Source organism: Macrotis lagotis, chromosome 5 (assembly GCF_037893015.1).
Source record: "Macrotis lagotis isolate mMagLag1 chromosome 5, bilby.v1.9.chrom.fasta, whole genome shotgun sequence".
Classification (NCBI taxonomy): domain Eukaryota; kingdom Metazoa; phylum Chordata; class Mammalia; order Peramelemorphia; family Peramelidae; genus Macrotis; species Macrotis lagotis.
In genome coordinates this window covers 4,031,319-4,055,740 of record NC_133662.1, presented here as the reverse complement: position 1 = coordinate 4,055,740, position 24,422 = coordinate 4,031,319, and the positions used below count along the sequence as shown (strand labels likewise).

The 24,422-nt window shown below is 37.7% G+C and overlaps 1 protein-coding gene and 1 pseudogene across 10 annotated transcripts in view; one reads left to right on the top strand and one right to left on the bottom strand.

Annotated features, from left to right (window-relative positions):
• SPDEF (SAM pointed domain containing ETS transcription factor) overlaps window positions 1-24,422 on the bottom strand; it is a 118,746-nt gene that overhangs the window by 53,478 nt on the left and 40,846 nt on the right. For 2 of the 10 annotated variants that reach the window (XM_074236506.1, XM_074236509.1), the window contains exons 2-3: window positions 12,168-12,320; window positions 4,945-5,093 (exon numbers count right to left, since the gene is read on the bottom strand). The exons of 5 other annotated variants lie outside the window; for them this stretch is intronic. The gene's annotated coding sequence lies outside the window, so the exon portion shown is untranslated. Of the gene's footprint in view, window positions 1-4,911; window positions 5,094-12,167; window positions 12,321-21,831; window positions 21,967-24,422 lie in introns of those variants that run through there. 3 more of the 10 variants (XM_074236510.1, XM_074236507.1, XM_074236511.1) reach the window with 3 other exon arrangements.
• Window positions 4,988-5,767, top strand: LOC141523367 (large ribosomal subunit protein uL16-like; annotated as a pseudogene).

Below are 24,422 nucleotides of genomic sequence, written 5' to 3'. Positions count from 1 at the left end.
CCAAGGATCTTGATTTGGATGTCCAGGGTTCAAGTCTCCCTTCTTTCTGATGTTAACTACCAAATGTTAACTATCTATGAGACCTTAGGCAAATCATTTAATGTCCATTGGGTCCTAGCTTTTCCTCATCTCTAAAGTAAGTTGAGCTAGGCTTCTCAGACCCATTCCAGAGGGAACTTCCACATTGGGAATACCTCACAAAAATAAAACATAAACCTAGACCAAAGAATACACATACATGAATATGTAAACATGTACATGTATGTATATATGCTTATATACACACATATGTATTTATACACATGCACACAGACACAGGGAGTCTTAGTGCAGTTTTAATCTTTAATAACTTCAGAAGAAAAAGTGCTATAAATTTATTTTTAAAACCTTTGAAAGTGGCTTGCCCAAGGCAAGCACACAGCTAGGTGATCATTAAGTGTCTGAGATCAGATTTGAACCCAGGTACTCTTGACTCCAGGGCCAGTGCTTTATCCACTATGCCACCTAGCTGCCCCGATAGTTTTCTTATTAAAAATTCAATATGACTACCAATTGTGCTATGTATTGCTCTTGTAGATTTTCAAAGCTTATAAAAAAAATTCATCAGCTGCTGTTCAGTGACTGAAAGGATTGCATTTATAATCTTAATCTTAAGGTCATCCAAACAATGAGATTGTTATGTATATGACAGTTTTAATATAGCCATCAAAAAAACATCTAAGGGAGAGTGATCAGGCAACCAAAAAGGACCTCCTTTTCTGATCCATTGATCTGAGAAAGTATCATCCAGAAAATTAAAAAGTCTTATTATTCAAAATTCAAAAAATAAATGAGAAGTTAATTAATTAATAACTTTCAAATAATGTTTTTGTAAGCCTGTAGCATTATACTTCTGATGTTAATGAAATTTCAAACTGACTAAGAATTTTGGGACATTATATATGTATATTTAAATATATATATGTGCTACATTAAGATCCTATTTTTATTTTATTATTTTAAAGTAAGATTTCCATGTTCTGTGGCTGATCTGTCTTGTTTCTGAGTTTCTTTTCTACCCCTTAGCCTGTTAGTATAGGAGAAGGACAGTTAGGTAGCACAATGAATAAGGTGCCAGTCTTGAAGTCAGAAAGACCTGAATTCAAATCTAATCTCAAGTACTTATTAGCTATGTAACCTTGGACAAGTCACTTCACCTTTTCTGCCTCAGTTTCCTCATCTGTAAAATGAGAAGGAAATGGAAAACTACTCTAGTGCCTATGCCAAGAAAACCCCTAATGGGGTCATGAAGAGTCAGTCATGACTGAAATGACTCAACAAGAACAAAATGAAACAAAGGACATAGAGAAACCAGAGTATCTCAGTTCAAGTTCAAGACCAAGCTCTGACATTGGTTGTGTGAGACATTTCCATCTTTAAACCTCAATAATTCCACTTGTAAAAGATGGATGATAGTAATAATTACTTCTTATACTCCCTAAACTCACAGGGTTGTGCCAAAACAGCTTTGAAAACCTTCAATCATAAAGAAATGTAAGCTTCGGGCAGGAGGAAAGTCTTTCTGAAAAAAAAAAGACAACCTGTCTTGAATACTCCAAAGAGAAGAAAGAAGGCATCTAAATTCCACAATTGACAAATGGTCAAAGGATATGCAAAGTCAATTTACAGATGAGATCAAAGCAATCCATAGTCACATGAAAAATTGGTCTAAATCATTACTTATTAGAGAAATACAAATTAAAGCATCTCTGAGGTACCACCTCACATCTACCAGACTGGCCAATATGACTAGAAAGGACAATGATCATTGTTCCTGGAAGGGTTGTGGGAAATCTGGGACACTAATACAGTATTGGTGGAGCTGTGAACTCATCCAACCTTTCTGGAGAGTAGTCTGGAATATGACCAGAAAGGACAATGATCAATGTTGGAAGGGATGCCAGAAATCTGGGACACTAATACATTGTTGGTGGAGCTGTGAACTCATCCAACCTTTCTGGAGAGCAATTTGAGATTATGCCCAAAGGGCAACAAAAATATGCATACCCTTTGATCCAGCAATACCACTACTGAGTCTATATCCTGAAGAGATGATGAAAAAGGGTAAAAACATCACTTGTACAAAAATATTCATAGCAGCCCTGTTTGTGGTGGCAAAGAATTGGAAATCAAGTAAATGTCCTTCAATTGGGGAATGGCTTAACAAACTGTGGTATAGGTATGTCATGTCACTATTGTTCTATTAGAAACCAGGAGGGACAGGATTTCAGGGAAGCCTGGAGGGATTTGCGTGAACTGATGCTGAGCAAGATGAGCAGAACCAGAAAAACACTGTATACCCTAACAGCAACATGGGGGTGATGATCAACCTTGATGGACTTGCTCATTCCATCAGTGCAAAAATCAGGGATAATTTGGGACTGTCTGCGATGGAGAAAATCATCTGTATCCAGAGAAAGAACTGTGGAGTTTGAACAAAGACCAGGGACTATTACCTTTAATTTAGAGAAAAAAACTGACATTGTCTGATCTTGGTATCTCTTTTATTTTATGTTTCTTCCTTAAGGATATGATTTCTCTCTCATCACATTCAATTTGGATCAATATATACCGTGGAAACAATGTAAAGACTGGCAAATTGCCTTCTATGAGGGGTGGGGGGAGGGAAGTAAGATTAGGGGAAAAATTGTAAAACTCAAAATAAATAAAATCTTAAAAACAAAAAGAAGGTATCCAAGCTGAGGCCAGACCAGGGATGAAGGTGGCAGGTAAGAGCTCCAGCTGGCATCCCTTCCTCATCCCACCTCTCCTTCCACTGCCACCCCTCCCTTTCATGCCAAGGTTTGGACTCCTGATGAGTAAAGAATTGAATAGATTAGAATCACAGAATTTTAGGGCTCAGATGACATCTTGTCCCACCAGGGGGGTGTAGAAGCCAGCATGTACCAACTGTCAAGAGCAATTATTAAATTTAGAGTGGGAGCATTTATACCTTAGAAATCAGCTACATATCAGGGCTTGATTTGTTGTTTTGTTGTTATCTAGACTTAAGAAAGTGATTGGGGAAAAGTTAATAAAGAGGATTAAACTTAAAAGCGTGACATGTATACTTTTTTTTTCAGAGACAAGGTTGTTAACCAGCACACCTACATATAGTTGGACAGGGAGCCTCTCTACAACAATTCTGACAAGTCTCTTAATATTCTCTAATGATTGATGCAGCCAATTCTACTATGGGGAAGCTCTGATTTTTAGGATGTAATTTTGAAGAGAAAAAGAAGAGAACCTCTATGGTTAGGAAATCTGCTCTGTTTTATTGTATTTTTACTTCTTTACCTCTGATCCTTTGATTCTATGATAAGGCACTGAACTATTTTTCAAGGCATTCCAACTTGACATCTACTCACGAAAAGGGCATTATTCTGAGTGGCTACTCATTTCTTTGTCATTATAACACTCCTTTGGTCTACTCAATGTGACTCCCTTTCCAGTTCTAACATATGTGAAGACTGGGAAAAGTCTCTCTGCCTATCCTCACTACCAAATGAACACAAGGGGAGCAGAGACTTCCTAGTACTAGTTCTCCTACAAGAAAGAAAAGATTGAGACCAGTCATCAAAGAGCTGAAGAAAGAGCCCTTTGCCTATGAGAACCCCATCCTGAGCTCCTGGCTCCTTTGCCTCTGGGGCTTATGACATTCATTCACTAGACACTAACCAACCCTAATATTCCACCCTAGCTCAACACCCTCCATCTTCCCTACCTTCTCCCAAGGGTCCAGGCATCCAAGGTCAAACAAGCAATTCCCAAACACTTGAGGCAAAGGTTCCTTTTTTCCCCCAAGTCCTGTGAATTCTTCTTTCCAAATATCTCTTGAATATGTCCTCTGTTCTCTATTTCTATTCATATTGCCCTAGTCCAGGTAGAACTCTAGTCTCAATTACAGCAATAGACTTTTTAAAAATGAATTTCACTTTTTTACATATAAAAAGTTTTGAACATTCAGGGTTTTTAAGTTTTTGAGTTCCAAATTCTGTCCTTTCCCTTTTTCCCTTCCCCCCTTCCTGAGGTGATAAGCAATTTGAAATAAGTTTAGATAGAAAGATAGCTATCTAGATAGATAGACAGATAGATGGATAAATAATGATGATGCTTGACTTTTATTCTCGAATAAGACCATGACATCAGGAGATGATGCCAAGATATGCATATGAACTGGATTTGAGTGAGGGGGTGCTGTGCTAAGTCACCAGTCTCAGTTTCTCCTCTGGAGTCATCTGGGACCAGTGGCCAGATAGGAGTCAGGACAACTGAAGACAGCCCTGGATGTGAGGCAACCAGGGTTAAGTAATTTCAAGGTCACAAAGTTAGTAAATGTCTGAGGTTGGATTTGAACTCAGAGAGTCCTGACTAAACTATCTAGTACCCGTGTGTGTGTATGTGTGTGTGTGTGTATAAATATATGTATATATACATATAAATATATGTACATATACATACATATATAAATCATATAAATACATTTTTATATTATAGACATTTTAAATAAATAAAATGTTTTTAAAGCACAAGACACATTCTTTTCTTTCTACCTCCTCTTCTACCCTGAGAAAGAAAGAAAAATAACCTGTTATATACATTATAAAAATGACTTGTTATAAATACATAGAGTCAAGCAAAATAAATTCCTGAATTGGCCATGTCCAAAAAGATCCTCTCAATCTGTACTCTTGAGTCCAACATCTCTATCAGATGTTGAGCAGCCTAACATAAGTTTCCTGAAATTGTGGCTAGTCATGTCATTGAGCAGAACTCCTAAATCTTGCAAAGTTGTTTGTATCTACAAACTTGTTGTCACTGTAAAAATGGTTCCTCCTGGTTCTGTTTGCCTAACTCTACTTCATTTCATACCTGTCTTCTAAGGTGTTTAAGAAATAATCCCACCCTTTCGCTGCAGTGAGATCCAGTCCCTGCCAGCACTAGCACCATGGGCCGTCGTCCTGCTCGCTGTTACAGGTATTGTAAAAACAAGCGGTACCCCAAGTCCTGGTTCTGCAGAGGAGTTCCTGATGCCAAGATAAGAATCTTCTATCCTGGTAGGAAGAAAGCAAAAGTGGAGGAATACCTTTTGTGTGGCCACATGGTATCAGATGAGTATGAACAACTGTCTTCAGAAGCCTTGGAAGCAGCACGCATCTGTGCCAACAAATACATGGTGAAGAGTTGTGGCAAGGATGGCTTTCACATCCATGTGCGCCTGCATCCTTTCCATGTCATCTGCATCAATAAGATGCTGTTGTGTTCTGGAGCTGATAGGCTCCAGACTGGCATGCGAGGGGCTTTTGGGAAACCCCAGGTCACCGTAGCCGGGGTTCACATCGGCCAAGTCATCATGTCCATTTGAACCAAGATCCAGAACAAAGAGCATGTGATTGAAGCTTTGCATAGAGCCAAGTTCAAGTTCCCTGGCCGCCAGAAGATTCACATCTCCAAGAAGTGGGGTTTCACCAAGTTCAATGCTGATGAGTTTGAGGATATGATAGCTTAGAAAAGCCTCATTCCTGATGGTTGTGGGGTTAAGTATATCCCCAGTCATGGCCCCTTGGACAAGTGGTGGGCACTCCACCAGTAAATGGAGTGCCCTGTGAATTCAGCCTTATAAGGCATAAACTAAATACTGCATAAATTAAAAAAAAAAGAAATCATCCCAGTCATTACTTCTTAGATCTCAATAGTACTCCACGTAACTCCACATAACTTGGTTGATTATCCACCACTTAGCAGTTGCAAAATGCCAATGCAAAACGAACTTCTATAAATATTTTTGTACATCTCTACTTAAAATTTATTTTGATTAGGATTATTTTTCCCCCTTTATCTTTTCTAGCTCATCTGTTTCATTTTACAGAGAAGGAAACTAAGACCTATTGAGGTTAAGTGATTGACCTTCCTTTTTTTTATTTTTTTTTTTTGTTTTTTTGCAAGGTAATGGGGTTAAGTGACTTGTCCAAGGTCACATAGTCACATAGCTAGGAAAATTTTTTTAAGTGTCTGAGGTCATATTTGAACTCAAGTCCTCCTGACTCCAGGGCCAATGCTCTAGCCTGGTGCTCTCTCTCTCTCTCTCTCTCTCTCTCTCTCTCTCTCTCTCTCTCTCTCATCTACCCACTCCTTCCCTTTCTTGCCTTTCTTCCTGTTGAATGACATTGATTTCTGTGCCCAACTCTCTTGTGTGTCTATTTTTCCCTTTTGCATAGTTCAGATGAGAGTGAGGTTCTAGTTACTCACCCTTTCCTCTTTTTTTTAATACAGATTTCTGGTCATGTGAGATAATTTTCTCTAATTTTTCTCTCTCTCTTTCCCCTCCTAATGTATTTTTTTTCTCTCCCTTTCCATTTTTTAAAGGATCTTCAAGATATAACAGAAACACTCTCAAGACTTGTCTAATTAAACCCCCTCTGTGAATTCTGATGATAGGATTTAAAGGATCACTATTATCTCTCCATATTAGTTTATTACAGTTTTATCTTTAGACCTTATGATCATTCATATTTACTTTTTTGTTTCTCTTGACTCCTGTGATTGCACTTCAAAGTTTCTAAACTCTGGTCTTTTCAACAGCAATCCTTGAAGTCCTCTATTTCATTAAGAATCCATCTCCCATTTCCCCTTCTCCCTCTCTCCCATCTATCAGATTATAGTTTAAGCCTATATTCTTTGATTCCTGGGATATATTCAAAGTTCTTTTCTCTTTTATGGTAAGAGATAAATAAATCTTATGTGACTCTGATTGTGGCGCCTCCATACTTGAACTCATTGTTTCTGACTACATTTTTTTCTTTGACTTAGAAGCCCTGAATTTTGGCTCTAATGTTCCTGGGAATTTCCATTTAGGGATTTCTTTCAAGAGATAAGTGGTGGATTCATTCTTTATCCACTTTGCCCTCTGGTTCTAATGGATCTAAAGAGTTTTACGATTTCTTAAAATATGATGTCTAAGGTTTTTTTGGTCATAACTTTCAGGTAGTACAGTGATTCTTAAATTATTTCTTCTCAGTGCTTTCAGGGCAGTTTTTTTTTATGGAATTTATCACAAATGCTTTCTTTCTTAGTCTTTTGACTTTATTTTGATTGTTTCAGTATTTTTTTTTTTTGTGGTCTCATGGAGTCATTAAATTCTATTTAGTCCATTCTAGTTTTCAGAGTTTGTTTGCTTGGGGAAGTTTTCATTTCTCTTTGAACCAAGCTGCAAATTCCCCTTCCACTTTTTTTCTCCTATGGTTCTCATTTCTCTTCTAATTTTTCCTCTAGAATTCTCATTTTGGGGGGGGTTAACTTTTTTTAAGGTTTTTGCAAGGCAAGTGGGTTTAAGTAGCTTGCCCAAGGCCACACAGCTAGGTAATTATTAAATGTCTGAAATCGGATTTGAACCCAGGTACTCCTGACTCCAGGGCTGGTGCTCTATCCACTGTGCCACCTAGCCACCTAGCCATCCCCGTTGCAGATATCTTTGGAGTCATTTTCTTCTTGGTTTGTGTCTTCAGTGTCCAACTGTGTCAACAGTGTCCAACAGTTTGTGTCAACAGTGTCCAACAAATTAACTCAATAATGAGATTTTTTTTTATTTGTTTGCTTATGTTTTTAAGCCTGCTTTCTGACTTCAGACCTGATATGTTCAGTTTCTGCACATTTCTGAAGGGAATGTCTGGACTTCCTAATGCTGGGTTTTGTTTGTTTTGTTTTATTTTGCAGTTATTTTAAGATCTCAAGGACTGCTCATAATAGGGATTCACAAGCTTTCAAGGTTCCCAAAGTGTTCTTCTCTAGGGCAAAATCTGATTATTACCCTCTTGTCTTAACTCTTCAAATCTCTTGATATGGGTTTGAGTCTGACCTAATCACCTATGAACTTGCCTAGTTGGAGTTCCAATAGATTGCTGTTGAACTCAGCCACTGATATCCAGTTGAGACCCATGCTGGTCTAAAAGGACAAAACTCCAGGATCCCTTTTGCTTTGCTCACTCCATTGCAGGATTAGGATTAGATTGTAGACTGGAATTAAAATTCTACTCCACCACTATTTTGATCCTGTGGGATCAGAACTATTCAGCTCATATTTGCTTCTGAACCTGCTTGCTTAGTATAAGAGTCTAAGGCCTGCAGCCATTCTTCACCCTGCTCCTTCCTCCACTTATCCACATTCATGACCTTGGACTAAGTAGTGAACATCAAAGCTGTCATTTGATAACTATTTCTGCAGTCCACACAAGTTTAAACCTTTCTATTCTGAATTTAGAAGCTGGAAGGAAGAGGTTTAAGATCACCAAAATGAAGTATGAGGAGCTGATTGACATGCCTTCTCCAGTAGTGATGGCAGTGCTGATTAGGTTATGGAATGGGGGAGAGGAGAGGTTGGAAGGGAAAGGTCAGATGTCGAGAAGTGATGCAGAGTGGAATGTGAATCATGAGTGGGGCCGGCTGGATGCAATGGATGACACTATACCAGTCAAGACAGTGTGGCCTTGGAGCAGGAATTCAGAATTGAAAGGGTTGAGTCTCCAAGTAATGGAAAATGAATACATAGATGAAGGCTATCTAATAGTCTTTCTAGGATGAAATATAAAACTTTGAGGTCTGTCTGTTGGGATAACTTGGTGTAGCAGCAATCATCAGATCAGGGACAGAAAAGCTGCTCTGTTACCATCTGTCTGACCTCAGACACAATTTCATCTACACAAAAAAAGTGGTTGGATTTAAATTACCTCTAAACCTCCTCCCAGAACCAAATCTGATGATTTGCTTTTATTTTCCCCTGAACCGATATGCCAGGTATAGTCAACCCTCTGAAAAGCACCCCATGCTTCTGAATCTCAGTCCTCCAAGGATTGAAATTTGCATAGAGAAAACTGAGGAGATAGATTGAGCATAAATGGGGAAGAGTTGGGAAGGGGTCTCCCTTTTCCCTATCACTATCCAATGAGACTAAAGCCAGTAGTTGATTCTTTAAAATAGTTGATACTTTAAAAGTTAAGTGAGCATGGCCTTGGGGGAGAGGGGCAAAAAAGAGAGTAACTAGAAGTGGCAAAAGAAAAGAGATGTGTTAGTACTGTGCTCTGTTTATCTCATTTCATCCTCATAAATACCCTGTAATATAGGTGCTATTATTATTTCTCATTTTACAGTTGAGAAAACTGAGTCAGGCAAGTTAAATGCCCAGGTCACACAGACCAATGTCTAAGGCCTATTTAAACTCCTGATTTCAGGACCATTGTGTCACTGTGAATAAGAATTTTGGCATTTTTACTCACAAACACCAATTCACATTTATAATCAATAAATTGACAGTGCTCCAAGTACCTGGCATTAGGTCTGTTCTCAAGAAGCTCATGTTCTTTTTTTTTTTTTTTTTTTTTTTGGTTTTTGCAAGGCAATGTGGTTAAGTGACTTACCCAAGGCTCATAATTAGGTAATTATTAAGTTCGAGGCCGATTTGAAGTCAGGTCCTCCTGACTCCAGGACAGGTGCTCTAATCTACTGCAACCCCTAACTGCCCCAGAGTTCATGTTCTAATGGAGAAGATTATTTGCAAAACAACCGGATACATGGCAAGATATAGCTGGGGTAAAAGGAGCAGATAGGTAGTACAGTGGCTAGAGTGCTGGGCCTGAAGTCAGGAAGACTCATCTTCCTAAGTTCAAATCTGGTCTCAGATATTTACCAGTTGTGTGACTCTAGGCAAGTCCCTTAATTTTGTTTGCCTCAGTTTCCTCATCTACAAAAGGCGCTGGAAAAGGTATTCCAGAATCCTTGCTAAGAAAACCCCAAATGGGGTCACAGAGAGTCAGGCAAGACTAAACACTACTCAAAATACAGTGGAGATCTTAAAGCAAAAGGCATATATACATTCACCCATGGTCACAATACTCTCAGAAGCACCCTCCTATTCTGACACAGTCATATACTCAGACGCACAGAAGTGTCTGCTCAGGGGAGGCCCTGCCTTCTGGGAGGACCACCACTAAATCCTAGTCCTCAGAAGGAGAGGGACTCTGGCAAGCCTTCCAGATCTGGCCCTGTTCCAGATTTCTCTAATTACCTCGACTCCCTCACCTCCAGCCCCTAGCTCTACAGGAACACTGTGTGCCCCATATTTCCTGCTCCACCCTGGGGATGGGGGAGATGAGATTGTTTCATTCCTTGGAAGTATGCCCCCAGCATCTTACATATAATATGGACTTTAAAAATGCTTGCTGATTGATGGATGGTAGATTGTACTTGCTTCAGGGCATTAACCTGTCTCATTTTGCCAATCCAGGAACCTTCTTTTTGTAGGGAAAAGCCATAGGGGAAGGGAGAGTGTCACTACCCCCACCCCCAGAGGTGGCCACTGCCCTTTTCTCCACTAGCCCAGTGCCAAACAGCCGCGTTTACAAAACCACAGGCTTTGATAAGAGCACAATCGGAACCTGTTTTGTTAATAGACCTGCAAGGGGGAAGGGGTGGGGAGGAAGCCAGGGGGTGGGAGTGGGAAGTTGGGGAATGGGGAGGGGTCTGGCCACACAAGGCCCCCCTGAGTCAGGAGGCTATCAACACCAATACCCCCCCTTACACTTTGCCTCATTAGCCCAGTTTGAAATTTACCCACCTTATCAAGGGAGACCTTTCCTTGAGCCAAAAGTGATTATACCTTTGTTCCTAGCCTTCCCCAGCCAGTCTACCCTCCAGGTCTCAGATTCTGGCCAGAGTAGTTGGAAGAGAACACGTGGCGGGGGGGGGGGGGGGGGGGGGGGGGGGGGTGGCAGGAAAGAAAGGTTCAAGACTGTCTGGTTCTTAAAAAGGTGGCCTCCTCTCTTTGGAATCACTTTTTACATGGAAGGACTTTATAGATTATCTAATTCAGTTCCTTCATTTCACACATTAGGGAACTGAGGCTCATAGTGAGGATCTCTGAGAGCACTAACTAGGACAGGGGAAGTGGGACTTTGGTCCAGGGTGCTGAAATTTAGAGGGCACTAATAGGATCATTAATGCTTCCTCCCCAGGAGCTCCATCCCTTCTGACTTTTGAAGCTGTCCTCTTGTCTCCCAGCACCCCATCTCTGCCCTGTCTTCTCCCTTACTCCAAATTTTAAAATCCTTACTGATAGGCCCAGGTTTGACCAAACTCACATAAAAAGTTAGTGGCAGAACTAGATTGTGTTCTAGCCTTTCTTGTGTCGTGTGTATGTGTGTATGTATGTGTGAGAAGTTACACTCATTTAATTGGTGTTCAATTGTAAATGACTCTTTGTGACCCCTTCTGGGTTGGTTTTGGGTTTTTGGTTTTTTGGCAAAGATACTGGAGAGGTTTGCCATTTCCTTCTCCAGCTCATTTTACAGATAAGGAACAGAGGCAAATAGGGTTAAATGACTTATCCAGTATCATATGGTTTGAGATCAGTGCATTTGAACTCATAAAGATGAGACTCTGATTTCAAGCCCAGAGCGCCCAGTTACATAGTACATCCCTCCTACTTGTGAGTTGTTTTGTCCTTCCCTTCTCCAGCTCTTTCAATCTCTTTAAAACTTCAGTCCTGGGTGCGGCTAGGTTGGCACAGTGGATAGAGCACTGGCCCTGGAGTCAGGAGTACCTGAGTTCAAATCCAGCCTCAGACACTTAATAATTACCTAGCTGCAGGGCCTTGGGCAAGCCACTTAACCCCATTGCCTTGAAACCCCACCCCCCAAAAAAACCTTCAGTCCTGTCCTCCCACCTGCCCAGGGGGGATGACCCTGGTGGTGCTAGAATGGGTGAAGGGGAAACCAGTCCATTGTGGAGTAGTCCTCTGGGGGATGCCAAGAGAATTTAGGTGGATGCTTTTGCTACTGTATAACTCAATACTGTTTTAAGGAAAGAAACTAAAGTCCAGAGAAGGGGATTTTAACATTAGGGCAATGATAGAGCCAATCCTAGTATCTGGTTCTTTTGGTCCCTAACTCTGTGTTGTTGCCCCTACATAAGAATGTATCTCTACCTTTAGATTACCTTGATGCCTAAAAGGCCTGACATCAGAATTATAATCTTTGTTGAATTTTCTCTCTTTCCAAGCTGTATTGGGGAAATCAGTAGATGAGGGGGGTAAGCAGTTATGGGTTGAATAGAGGGTTATTTGGATGAATAGAGCTTACCAGAAAGGTGTGGGTGAAGTCCTGGCACTGTCCCAAGTTCCTTCACTGGCTCTTTACCAAGCTTCAAGACAGAGATTTTATATAGGCTCTCCTGGCCCAGTTAAGGCTGGGGGATGGACAGAGCAGGGGAGGGAGACAACAAGTCCTGGGCCTCTGTGTAGGGATGAAGAGAGCCAGAGAAAATCAAAAGTCAGTGTTATTTCTCTTTAATTTCCACTCCCTTGGACACTGACTTGCTCAATGTCAAAATGAGAGCAAGAAGGGAGATAGAATTATATAATGGGGGGGTTGTATGTGCACCAATGGGGTGTTATGGCATGAGTCCCAGTCTCAGTTTCTCACTAATACTAATACTAATTCTCTCTGAAAATTTGTTTTATTTGCTTTACTTTTTTTCCCTTTACAAACACACACACACACACACACATATATATTTCTTTTTTCTTTTTTTTAGGTTTTTGCAAGGCAAATGGGGTTAAGTGGCTTGCCCAAGACCACACAGCTAGGTAATTATTAAGTGTCTGAGACCGGATTTGAACCCAGGTACTCCTGACTCCAGGGCCAGTGCTTCAGGTACTTTATCCACTGTACCACCTAGCCACCATATATATATATATATTTTTTCTAATGTTGCACTTTTATCCATGTTTTTGTCTCTTTCTTTACATTATATGATCAGTTCCCAATGACTCTTCCTGGTTTCCTGGTCCTAATCCTCAAGAGGACACTTATCTATAACATACATGCATGTTTAGTAAACACACTGACCATGTCTTAAAATGAAGAACTTATTCCATCCATATAGCCCACTTCCTCTCTGCTAAGAAAGAGGTGGTTGACTAGCATATTTCACTGATGATGATGTTTGTTTTTCTTATTCGAAGATGCTTGGTAGTGTTATATTTAGATCAAAGGACAGTGACATTGTTCAGCTTTTTTTCAGTCATTGTCCAACTTTGTACCCTTAGTTGGATTTTCTTGGAAAAGATATTGTAAGGGGCTGCTAGGTGGCTTAGCGGATAAAGCACCGGCTTTGGAGTCAGGAGTATCTGGGTTCAAATCTCATCTCAGACACTTAATAATTACCTAGCTGTGTGGCCTTGGGCAAGCCACTTAACCCCATTTGCCTTGCTAAAAACCTAAAAAAAAAAAGATATTGGAGTAATTTGCCATTTCCTTTTCCAGTTCATTTCATACCTGAGGAAACTGAGGCAAATGGGTTAAGTGACTTGCCCAGCATCATAAAGCTAATAAATGAGGCTGGATTTGAATTCAGGTCTATTTGACTCCAGACCCTGTGTTCTCTCCACTACCTGACCCCCCCAGGTGAGATACTTTTTGATTATAGTTCCAAATTGCTTTCCAGAATGATCATACTATTTTTAAACTTCACCAAAGTCTACAACAATTTCCATTTTCATTATTTGCTATCTTTGCCCACCTGGTAGGTATGAGGTTGAACTTCAGAACTGTCTTACTTTGTATTTCCTTATTACTAGTGATCTAGAACATTTTTTTCATATGATTGTTGATAGTTTTATATTTCTCCTTTTAGGAATTACTTGTTCATTTGATTTGGCTGTTTATCTATTGATTAATTATTCTTGTTTTAATACATTTATACCCATTCCCTATATATCCTGGATATTAGAGAAATTTGTTGAAAAGATTTTATCCCAGTCAACTGTTTCCCTTCTAATTCTAAACTGAATTACTTTTGTTTATTCAAAAACCTTTCAATTGTATGTAATCAAATTTGTCTAACTTATTGTCTGTGATCTCCTTTATCCCTTGTTTGGTCAGAAACTCTTCCTCTTTTCATAGTTACGAAAGGTATCACCTTCCTTTTCCCTCTAGTTTGTTTATTACATGACCTTTTATATCTAGGTCAAGTATTCATTTAGAGCTTATTGTGGTATATGGTGCAAGATGTTGATCTAAGACTAATTTCTCCTAAATTGCTTTCTAATTTTCCCAGCAGTTTTTGTTAAATAGTGAGTCCTTAACCCACAAAAGTTATGTCCTTGGTTTTATTGAACACTGCTCTACTGTTGTACCTATTACTTCAACTGTTTCATTGACCAACTTATCTATTTTTTTTAGCCAGTAGGAAATTGTTCAGATAATTACTACTTTGTAATATGGTTTAAGATCTGGTGCTGCTCTGGAATCCTCCTTCCTTAATTTTTTTCTTCCTTGTTTCCTTTGAGATTATTGTCTTTTAATTCCTCCAGGTGAGTTCTATTATACTTTTATCTATCTATAAAGTAATCCTTTGGAGATTTGATTGGTATGGGAATGAATTTATCAATTAATTTAAATGATATTGTCATTTTTTTTTTTAGGTTTTTGCAAGGCAATGGGGTTAAAGTGGCTTGCCCAAGGCCACACAGCTAGGTAATTATTAAGTGTCTGAGGTCACATTTGAACTCAGGTACTCTTGATTCCAGGGCCTGTGCTCTATCTACTGCACTACCTAGCCGCCCCCATTTTTTTTTATTAGTATGTTCCAACCTTAAGTAATTAATTCTTCTCAATTTATTAGCTTTCCTTTATGTCTTTAAAAATAAGTTTTATAGTTGTAGTTACATAATTACTATGTATATGTTGGTAAGTTGGTAAGTACTGTAGTGAGGTGGTACAGTATCTATCTGTCGATAGAATTTCTCTCCTGGAATCAGAAAGACCTTAATTCAAATCTGATCTCAAATATTTACTAACTGAGTGACTCTGGGCAAGTCACTTCACTTTATTTGCTTCAGTTTCTATAAAAAAAGCTGGAAAAGGAATTAACAAACCTCTCCACTATTTTTGCCAAAAAGAAAACATAAAAAAAAAATGGGGTCTTGAAAAAGCTCCTCATGCATAGAAAGGTTCAATTATTGTATGTCTAGTACAATGCTGGGACTTAGAAATGCTTGCATATTTACTTAGTAAATGCTTATTGACTGATTTATACATTCTTCAGTAACTTTTAATATAATTTTTTCTAGTTCATTCTGCTGAGTTGTCTTGTTAATGTGCAGAAAGAATGATTTTTCTGGATTTATTTCATATCCTGCTAATTCATTTATATTAATGGTTCCTATTAATTTAGTTGAAATCCCAGAGTCCTTATTTCATCTGCAATAATTTTATTTTTTTCTTTGCATGTGATTATTTCATCAATTTTATTCTTTTTTTGTTGCCATAATTTTTAGATAATATTCCTAGAACTATGTGAAATGATAGTGACAATGGACATCTATACTTCTGATCTTATTAGAAAGGCCTATAATGTTTTGCCCATTATGAGTGGGGTTTTTTTGGTTTTTAGCTAGATTCTGTTTCCCATATCAAAGGAAGGTGCATTTTTTAACTTAAATATTGTACTTTGTAAAACAACAACAACAACAAAATCTCTTCTGCATTTGTTAATATAATAATGTAATTTTTATTTTTTGGGGGGGAGTATTTATATGGTCTACAATATATGCTTTTCCTAATTCAATCTAGTATTTTTCAAATGAAATCCAGACATAGTGACTAATGCTTTTAATATGTTACTGTAGCTTCTTTCCTAATAATTTATTCAATATTTTATATCAATATTCATTACTCATCTTGGGTTATAGCTTTATTTATACAACTTCTGTCTACTTTTTTAGGCATCAAGACTATTTTTATTTTATTGACAAAGTTAGTTATAGAAAGAGATGCTATTTAACTCTATTTTTGTAAAGAATTTAGGTAAATTTTAAATTCATTGATCTTTGAATATTTAATAGAATTCATTTAAAATATATATGGTCATAGGTTTTTGTTTTTTTCCCCATGAGAATTCATTTATGGTTTGTTCAATTTCTTTTCCTGAGTTTGGGTTAATTTCTATTTCTTGCTCAGACAATCTAGGTATTTTATATATTTTAAAAAATATTTATCCATTTCACTTACCTTTTTAACTTCCAAGTAATTTGATAAAATAGTTTCTAATAATTTCCTTTATTTTTCTTCATTTGTTGTTAGTTTATATTTTTCTTTTGGAAATTTTCTCCCCCTCCCCCAGATTTATCTATTTTATTGGAATTTTTTTAAAGCTCCTAGTTCATCATTTTAGTAAATTTTTTCAGTTTTGTGTTTTTAAATTTTCAGAATTTCTATTTTTGAGTTTTCTTTTTTTAAAGTTGTTTTCTATTTTCTTAATTGAATGCTTAATTTATTGATCTATTCTTTCTTATGTTAATGAAAATATTAAGAAATAGAAATTTTTTTCTAAGTATTGTTTTGCTGCAGTCTCACAATTTTGGTATGATTGTCCATTATTGTTATTTTTTCTAATAAAATTATTATTTTTATAATTTGTTCTCTGATCCTCCAATTCATTAGAATTAAATAATTTCTTTTGAAGCCTTTTATTATAATTTTATTGCATTGTAGTCAGAAAAGCATATGCTGAATATTTTTGCTTTTTTGCAAATGTTCAGGAAGTTTTTTCCCTAAAAAAATGAAGTTTTTGTAAAAGGACCAAGCAAAGTTAATAAATATATATATTCATCTCTATTCCTATATCTAGCTTTTTAAAAATTCCATTCAAATCCTTAACTTCTTTTTTTATCTTTTTTGTTTGTTTTTGCAAGGCAATGGGGTTAAATGACTTGCTCAAGGTCACACAGGTAATTATTAAATGTCTGAGGCGGTCTCAGGTGCTTCTGACTCCAGGGCTGGTTCTCTATCAATTGTGCCACCTAGCTGTCTCACTTATTTATCTTTTTGAAAATTTTCTAGGAATGAAAGGGGACACACTGAGAACCTTTCCATCTCTAAATCTATGATCCCTATTTGGTACATATGTTGTAAGTTTTTACTTTTTAATATTTATTCATTATCTCTTGTAGTGTCCTTAACGAAAATGATTTTTTTTGTAATTATGGCTTTGAATCATGTCACTTTTTTTTATTCCTGCCTTGTCTGAGATCTTGATTGCTAACTACCTCTACTTTTTTAAATTTGCTTAAAACATAGCAAATTCTGTTCCAGTCCCTCATTTGAACTTTTTTTGTGAAGCTTTATGTTTAAAGTGTGCTTCTGGTAAATAATATAATGTTGGATTCTGCTTTCTAATCTATTTCTCTATCCTATTCTCTTTTATGGGTGAGTTCATCCCATTAATTTTCACTGTCACAACAGTTATTTTGTACATCTATTGCCATTTGAGATGCTGGTGGTTGGGTCTGTGTTTTCCTACATTATTAATTTTGCATTAATTTTTACACTCTTCTTGAATATTTTGTCCTTGATATTCATTTTACTCATATTTCTAGAATAACAGTATGTTCCCAATGGCTCTTTCCTCTCATATCATTTTTCCATAGGAAAGGTTCCTTGATTTTATTTACATTGTTAATTTCTCTTTTTCCCCCTTTTATTTATCTAATTCTCTTCATTTTTTGACTCTTCTCATTCTACACCCAGGTAAATGTATACTTCATAATCTTTATTCTTTCTGATCTCTCCAACCTCTAAAATTCCTTTTTGTTATATATTTTTTAAGGTTTTTGCAAGGTAAATGGGGTTAAGTGGCTTGCCCAAGGCCACACATCTAGGTAATTATTAAGTGTCTGAAGCCGAATTTGAATTCTGGTACTCCTGACTTCAGGGCCAGTGCTCTATCCACTGAGCCACCTAGCCATCCCTGTTATATTTTTCTAAGAAATTTTTTTTGCTTTGTCCTCATTTCTCTTCCCTTTTATTCTTTCTAAAAATTATTTTCCAAATTGTGCTTTCTATACTATTTGTTTCTTCTTTATTCTATTTGTGTTCCTTATGGGGGTACATTTCTGGATTGTCAAATTTGAACTCACTTCTCTACTCCATTCTCTACTATTTTATTTGTAAACCTTACCCCATCTTTTTTCTTGTCTTTCTCAATATTAGAAATATCAATTCATGTCAGAAGCAATGTCAAATAGAAGCAGTGACATGGTGAGAATCATTCTATATCCTGAATTACAAAGTTCAAAATCGTAATTTAATCTCTCATCTTTCCTAGGGCAAGGTTATCCTCTCTTTGGTTTAAGCTCCTCCCACACTACCCTGAGTATTAGTTAACATTGTGAGTTTTATATATTACCGTTGCTGGAGTAGAATGAAGTTCTATAAGGGGGGCAGCAAGGTGGCGCAATAGATAGAGCACCTACCCTGGAGTCAGCAGAGCTTGAGTTGAAATCCAACCTCAATACTTAATAATTGCCTAGCTGTGTGATCTCGGGCAAGTCACTTAACCCCATTGCCTTAAATAAATAAAATTTTTTTAAAAAAAGAATGACGTTCTGTGATGTGCAGATCTTTCTTATGGAAGAAAGTCTTCAAATGTACAAATTCCACTCAGAAGAAATTTCATTTGTATATTGATTATACATTTCCTGTCTCTTTTTACAGATATATGCTTCCCCCTTGAGAATGTACTTTAGTAATAATCTTTCCTTTCCCTTTCCAAGGCAAGCCTATCCCTGCCTTTCTATCCCAGTTCCTCTTCTTCATTACTTCTATTTTATTCCTCCACAGCTTCCCATATTCCTTTTGAGAGATTATAGAAATTGATATCCTTTTGCAATTCACTTATAAACTGGGTAAGAGTGTATCTTCAGTCCCGCTTTGAATCTTACCTACCCTTCTTCCTATTGTGCTGTTCTTTTCCTCAAAAGACTGATTTACTTCTAGGAGATCTTGGGACTTAGTCTATAGTATATTCATTCAATCCTTCCTCCTTTTGTTCTTTTCTTTTACCCTTCAGGTCAATCTATTATTTTTAAATAATAGCCTATAAACACAAAACAATAGATTTCATTATTTCATCTCTTCTCTATAATTGTACTTATTTGCCTTTGTCTGGAATGTTTTCAAATTAAATATTCTGCTTACTTCCATTTTGTGATTTTTTTTCTTGGCATAAATGCCTCAAATGCTGCCATCATAGGAACCTTATCCACTCATTCCCTTTCATTTCTCCCCATTTATCCCTCCCCTGGCCCTAGAAGTTACAGAAATCCTCTGGGATAGGCAGGTAATGGGAAGAGCCACTCCTTTACTCAATCTGCTTGACTAGTTTGAATTGAGATGAATGGGTTGTGCTGAGAATCAATGACTATATTCCTTCTGATGGACCATCAGTTGCCTTCTGTTATCCCTCCATGACCTAGACTCCCCTGATATTTATAAGTACCTCTAGACCTTGCCATCCATCCCACTGCTCTGCCTTTAGGACTTCCAATCTTTCGATTTGTGTGATGTTTCAGTTAGACTAGCTGCTCAGGAAGTGTTAGGTTCCTGCTGGCTAGCCTATCCTTACCCAGGCAAATGTTGAAGAGGCAGGAGACAAGGATGGAAAGTTCTCCTAGTTCTCCTAGATCTCCTAGATCCCTGTTTATTAGATCAAATACAAGTGTTTAAATATCCTCCCCACTCCCTTGGCACTCTTCAATCAACCAATGAATAATGCTCTGGTGCTAGAGGCCATCAGGTGATAACGGTTTATAGTACTCTCACACATAACAGTCCCTTACACATTTGTCCTGCAGACAAATTTATTAATTTATACATTAGCTCCCTTAGTTAGAAGTATACTCCTTGAGAGCAAGGTTATCTTTGTATCCCCAATGCTTAGCACAGTGTCTGGAATTTAGCAGGTGATTGATAAATTTTTGGTGACTAGATTTGACTTTGTTTCCTTTTTCTGGACAGACTCCAAGTTACTATGGTTCCTACAATGGCAGCTTTTGAGGGATTTATGCCAAAGGAAAAAAAAAATCTCAAAATAGAGATAAGCAGAATATTCAATTTGAAAACATCCCAGACAAAGGCAAATAAGTACAATTATAAAATAAGAGATGAAATAATGAAATCTATTATTTTGTATTTATAGGGTAATATTTAAAAATAATAAATTGACCTGAAGGGCAAAAGAAACTCCAAGTTTCCACTTCCAGACTCTAAGTTACTCCTTTCAAAAACATGGACCCCAGAACTGAGCATATTATTCCATATGTCTTCTGACCAGAGCAATCAGTTCAACTTCTAGCTGGACAATATACTTATTTCAATTCACTTTAAGATCTCATACCTGCATTGGCTGCTATATCACATGTGGATTCATATTTTAGTCAAAACAACAACACAGATAGTTAATATTTATATAGTTCTATGTATAAGGAACTATGCTTTATAATTATCATCTTATTTGGTCTTCATCACTACCCAGAGAGGTAGGTGACCCGTTTACCGATGAGGAGACTGAGGCAAAAACAAGCTAATTGGCTTGCTGAGGCTCACACACTTAATAAGAAACTGAGGTCAAATTCAAATTCTGTCTTCCTCACTCCTGGTTCTCTCTACTACTAGATAAGTAGCATCAACTACTTATGGTTTTATAAAATAAAAATATATACACACAAAGTTCAGAAGTGCACACAAATATTAATAATCTTAATGCCACCTAAATTACCTCAAAATTCATATTTTTTATAACTATTTTATTTGTTTTTCCAATTATATACAATAGTAGTTTCTACCAATCTTTTTTTTTTTGTTTGTTTGTTTTGCAAGGCAATGAGGTTAAGTACTTACCCAAGGCCACACAGTTAGGTAATTGTTAAGTGTTAGAGGCCTGAATTAACCTCATGTCCTCCTGACTCCAGGGCCACTGCTCTATTCATTGCGCCACCTAGCTGCCTCTACCAATCATTTTTTTTGCAAGGTTTTGAATTTTGCAATTTCCCCCCCCCCCTTCCCTTCCCCATCTCCCCCCAACAGAAGGCATTCTGATAGTCTTTACACTGTTTCCATGATATGCATAGGTCAATGTGAGAAAATATTAGGGATAGCAAAATTAAAAATTATGTAATATTTGGGTTTTTGTTTTTTTTTGTGTGTTTTCAGGTTTTTGCAAGGTAATGGGATTAAATGGCTTGCCCAAAGCCACACAGCTAGGTAATTATTAAGTGTCTGAGGCCAAATTTGAATTCAGGTACTCCTAACTCCAAGGCCAGTGCTCTAACCACTGTACCACCTAGCCACCCCTAAAATTATGTAATATTTAAAACAACTTTTTAAAAATTGAAGATAATAATCTTTGGTCTTTGTTCAAATCTCACAGTTCTTTTTCTGAATACAGGTGGTATTATCCATCACAGATTCCCCAAAATTGACACTGATTATTGCACTGATGGAGTGAGCATATCCATTAAGGCTGATCATCCCAAGTTGTTAAGGTGTACAACGTCCTTTTGGTTCTGCTCATCTTGCTCAGTTCATATCAGTTCATACAAATCTTTCCAGGCTTCTCTGAAATTCCATCCCTCCTGATTTCTAATGGAACAATAGTGTTCCATGACATACATATACCACAATTTGTTTAGTCATTCCCAAAGTTCTGAACATCCCCTGGATTTCCAGTTCTTTGCCACTACAAACAGAGCTGTTACTAATTCATATTTTTTTAAAAGGAGATTTTAAAAATAAGGGAAACAAGAGAGAGGAGATGATTCTCATAGGCTCAAGCTTAGCTCCTCAGAAAGAACCATGCTGTTGAGGAAATGTCATCCTTAAATGTAGGTTCCCTCCTCGGTTCATCCTGGATATATGGGCCCTGGAAGTGGTTGCAAGTGATAGCTACCAGTTGACACCTTACCTTGCATCCTGCACGTTAGACTTCTCTTTGATGCATCTAGGACTTCTCTTTGCCCTGGTACATGATCTCTAATTATGCTGAAATACTATAGACAGTATGCTTCTGACCAGTATGCAGGCCTTTCTGTCTCTCTATACCAACCTAATCAACAAAAAAATGACACTGAATGATTTTTCCCCCTTGGATTTCCCTCTGAGGATACATTTTCTATATCTGTCTGGGAAAGGATATTTTTGGGGGTAGGGGAAGGTTGGGGGAAACACCCTATTTCTTCTTCCTACAACTTGGTTCCAAATAATTTATATTTTTAACTCCATTAAGTTTCATCTTATTCAATTCAGTCTAATGCTCTAGCCTATTCATATGTTTTTGAATTCTCACTTGCCATCAAATAATTTAGCTATTTTTCCCAGCTTCATATTTCATCAGGAAAATTTGCAGCTCATGAAATGGTTTTGTCTGATTTAACCTGTTCTTTTTTTAAAAAATTTATTTATTTAAGGTAATGGGGGTTAGGAGTGACTTGCCCATTTATAGCTGAGGAAATCAAAGCAATCCATAGTCATAAGAAAAATTGTTCCAAATCATTACTTATTTAAAAAAATGCAAATTAAAGCATCCCTGAGGTACTACCTCACACCTCTCAGACTGGCCAATATGACCAGAAAGGACAATGATCAATGTTGGAAGGGATGTGGGAAATTTGGAACACTATTACATTGTTGGTGGAACTGTGAACTCATCCATCCTTTCTGGAGAGCAATTTGGGATTATGCCCAAAGGGCAACAAAAATGTGCATACCTTTGATCCAGCAATACCACTACTGGGTCTATACCCTTAAGAGATTGTGAAAAAGGGTAAAAACATCACTTGTACAAAAATATTCATAGCAGCCCTGTTTGTGGTGGCAAAAAATTGGAAATTAAGTGAATGTCCTTCAGTTGGAGAATGACTTAACAAACTGTGGTATATGTATGTGATGGAACACAATTGTTCTATTAGAAACCAGGAGGGTTAGGAATTCAGAGAAGCCTGGAAGGATATGCATGAACTGATGCTGAGTGAGATGAGCAGAACTAGAAAAACATTGTACATCCTAACAGCAGTGTGGAGGTGATGATCAAACTTGATGGACTTTGCTCATTCCATCAGTGCAACAATCAGGGACAATTTGGGGCTGTCTGCAATGGAGAATACCATCTGTATCCAGAGAAAGAATTATGGACTTTGAACAAAGACCAAAGACTATTACCTTCAAATTAGAAAAAAAAAAACTGTTATCTTATTATGTAATTTTATTATCTCATACTTTTTTTTTTCTTCCTTAAGGATATGATTTCTCTGTCATCACAATTAACTGAGATCAATGTATACCATGGAAACAATGTAAAGACTAACAGAATGCCTTCTGTGGGGGGTGGGAAGCAAGAATGGGGGGAAAATTGTAAAACTCAAAATAAATAACATCATTCTTAAAAAAAAAAAGAGTGACTTGCCTGAGATCACACAGCTAGGCAATTATTAAGTGTCTGAGGTCGGATTTGAACTCAGGTTCTCCTGACTGCAGGGCTGGTGCTCTATATAACCTGTTCTTAATGAAGTGGCTTCAGAAGGAAGGCCCTGATCAACTTGATGAGGCCCTCAACCAGCTTGTTTAGATTAAAGGGCATGGTCCTTTGGGGACATTTTAAAAGGAACTCTCTGTAGAGAATAAGTGTGAGCACTGGAAGACAATCTAATCCAAAGAGTTGTACCCTCCCTCATGGCGTATAAAATTGAGCTAGTTATCTTTTTTTTTTCCTTTTTTAGATTTTTCAAGGCAATAGGGCTAAGTGGCTTGCCCAAGGCCACACAGCTAGGTAATTAGTGTCTGAGGTCAGATTTGAACCCAGGTACTCCTGACTCCAAGGCCGGTGCTCTATTTACTGTGCCACCTAGCCACCCCCCCCCCAAGCTAAGTTATCTTTCTCTCTGTCTCCTCTCTTTTCTCTCCCCCCCCCCCCCCGTTTTAGTCTTGGTCTCTCTCTCTCTCTCTCTCTCTCTGTTATCTGTCTCTATTTGTTTTTGCATTTTCTCTTTCACTGTCTCTGTCACCCACAACAGAAAAGAATTAAATTTATTCATCTCCTCTTCCCTCTCTTCCAGCATCAGTCTTACCCAATAACAGTTAATGGATGGCCCGAGAAGCACATGGTGAGCTGTATGTGTTTGCCCAGGTGGCTTGAGATTCTAGGATCTCAAGTTCCTGTGTCTTCCGCCTTTCCCTTTCCCAATCAGTCCTGAAGAAGTACATGGCAAAGGGAGATGTGTACTTGGTCAAAGTCTAAAGGCAGACTTATCCGAGAATTAAGGGTAGTTAGGTGCTGGACCTGAATTCAGGAAGACTCATCTTCATGAGTTCAAATATATACCAACTGTGCACCTCTGGTCAAGGCACATAACCCTGTTTCTTCATCTGTAAAATGAGATGGAGAAGAAAATGGAAAACTGGTGCAGTATCTTTGCCAAGAAAATCCCAAATTGGGTCACAAGGAGTTGGACATGACTGAAACGATTGAATAGCAATAGCAGCAAAAGTCTTAAGATACCT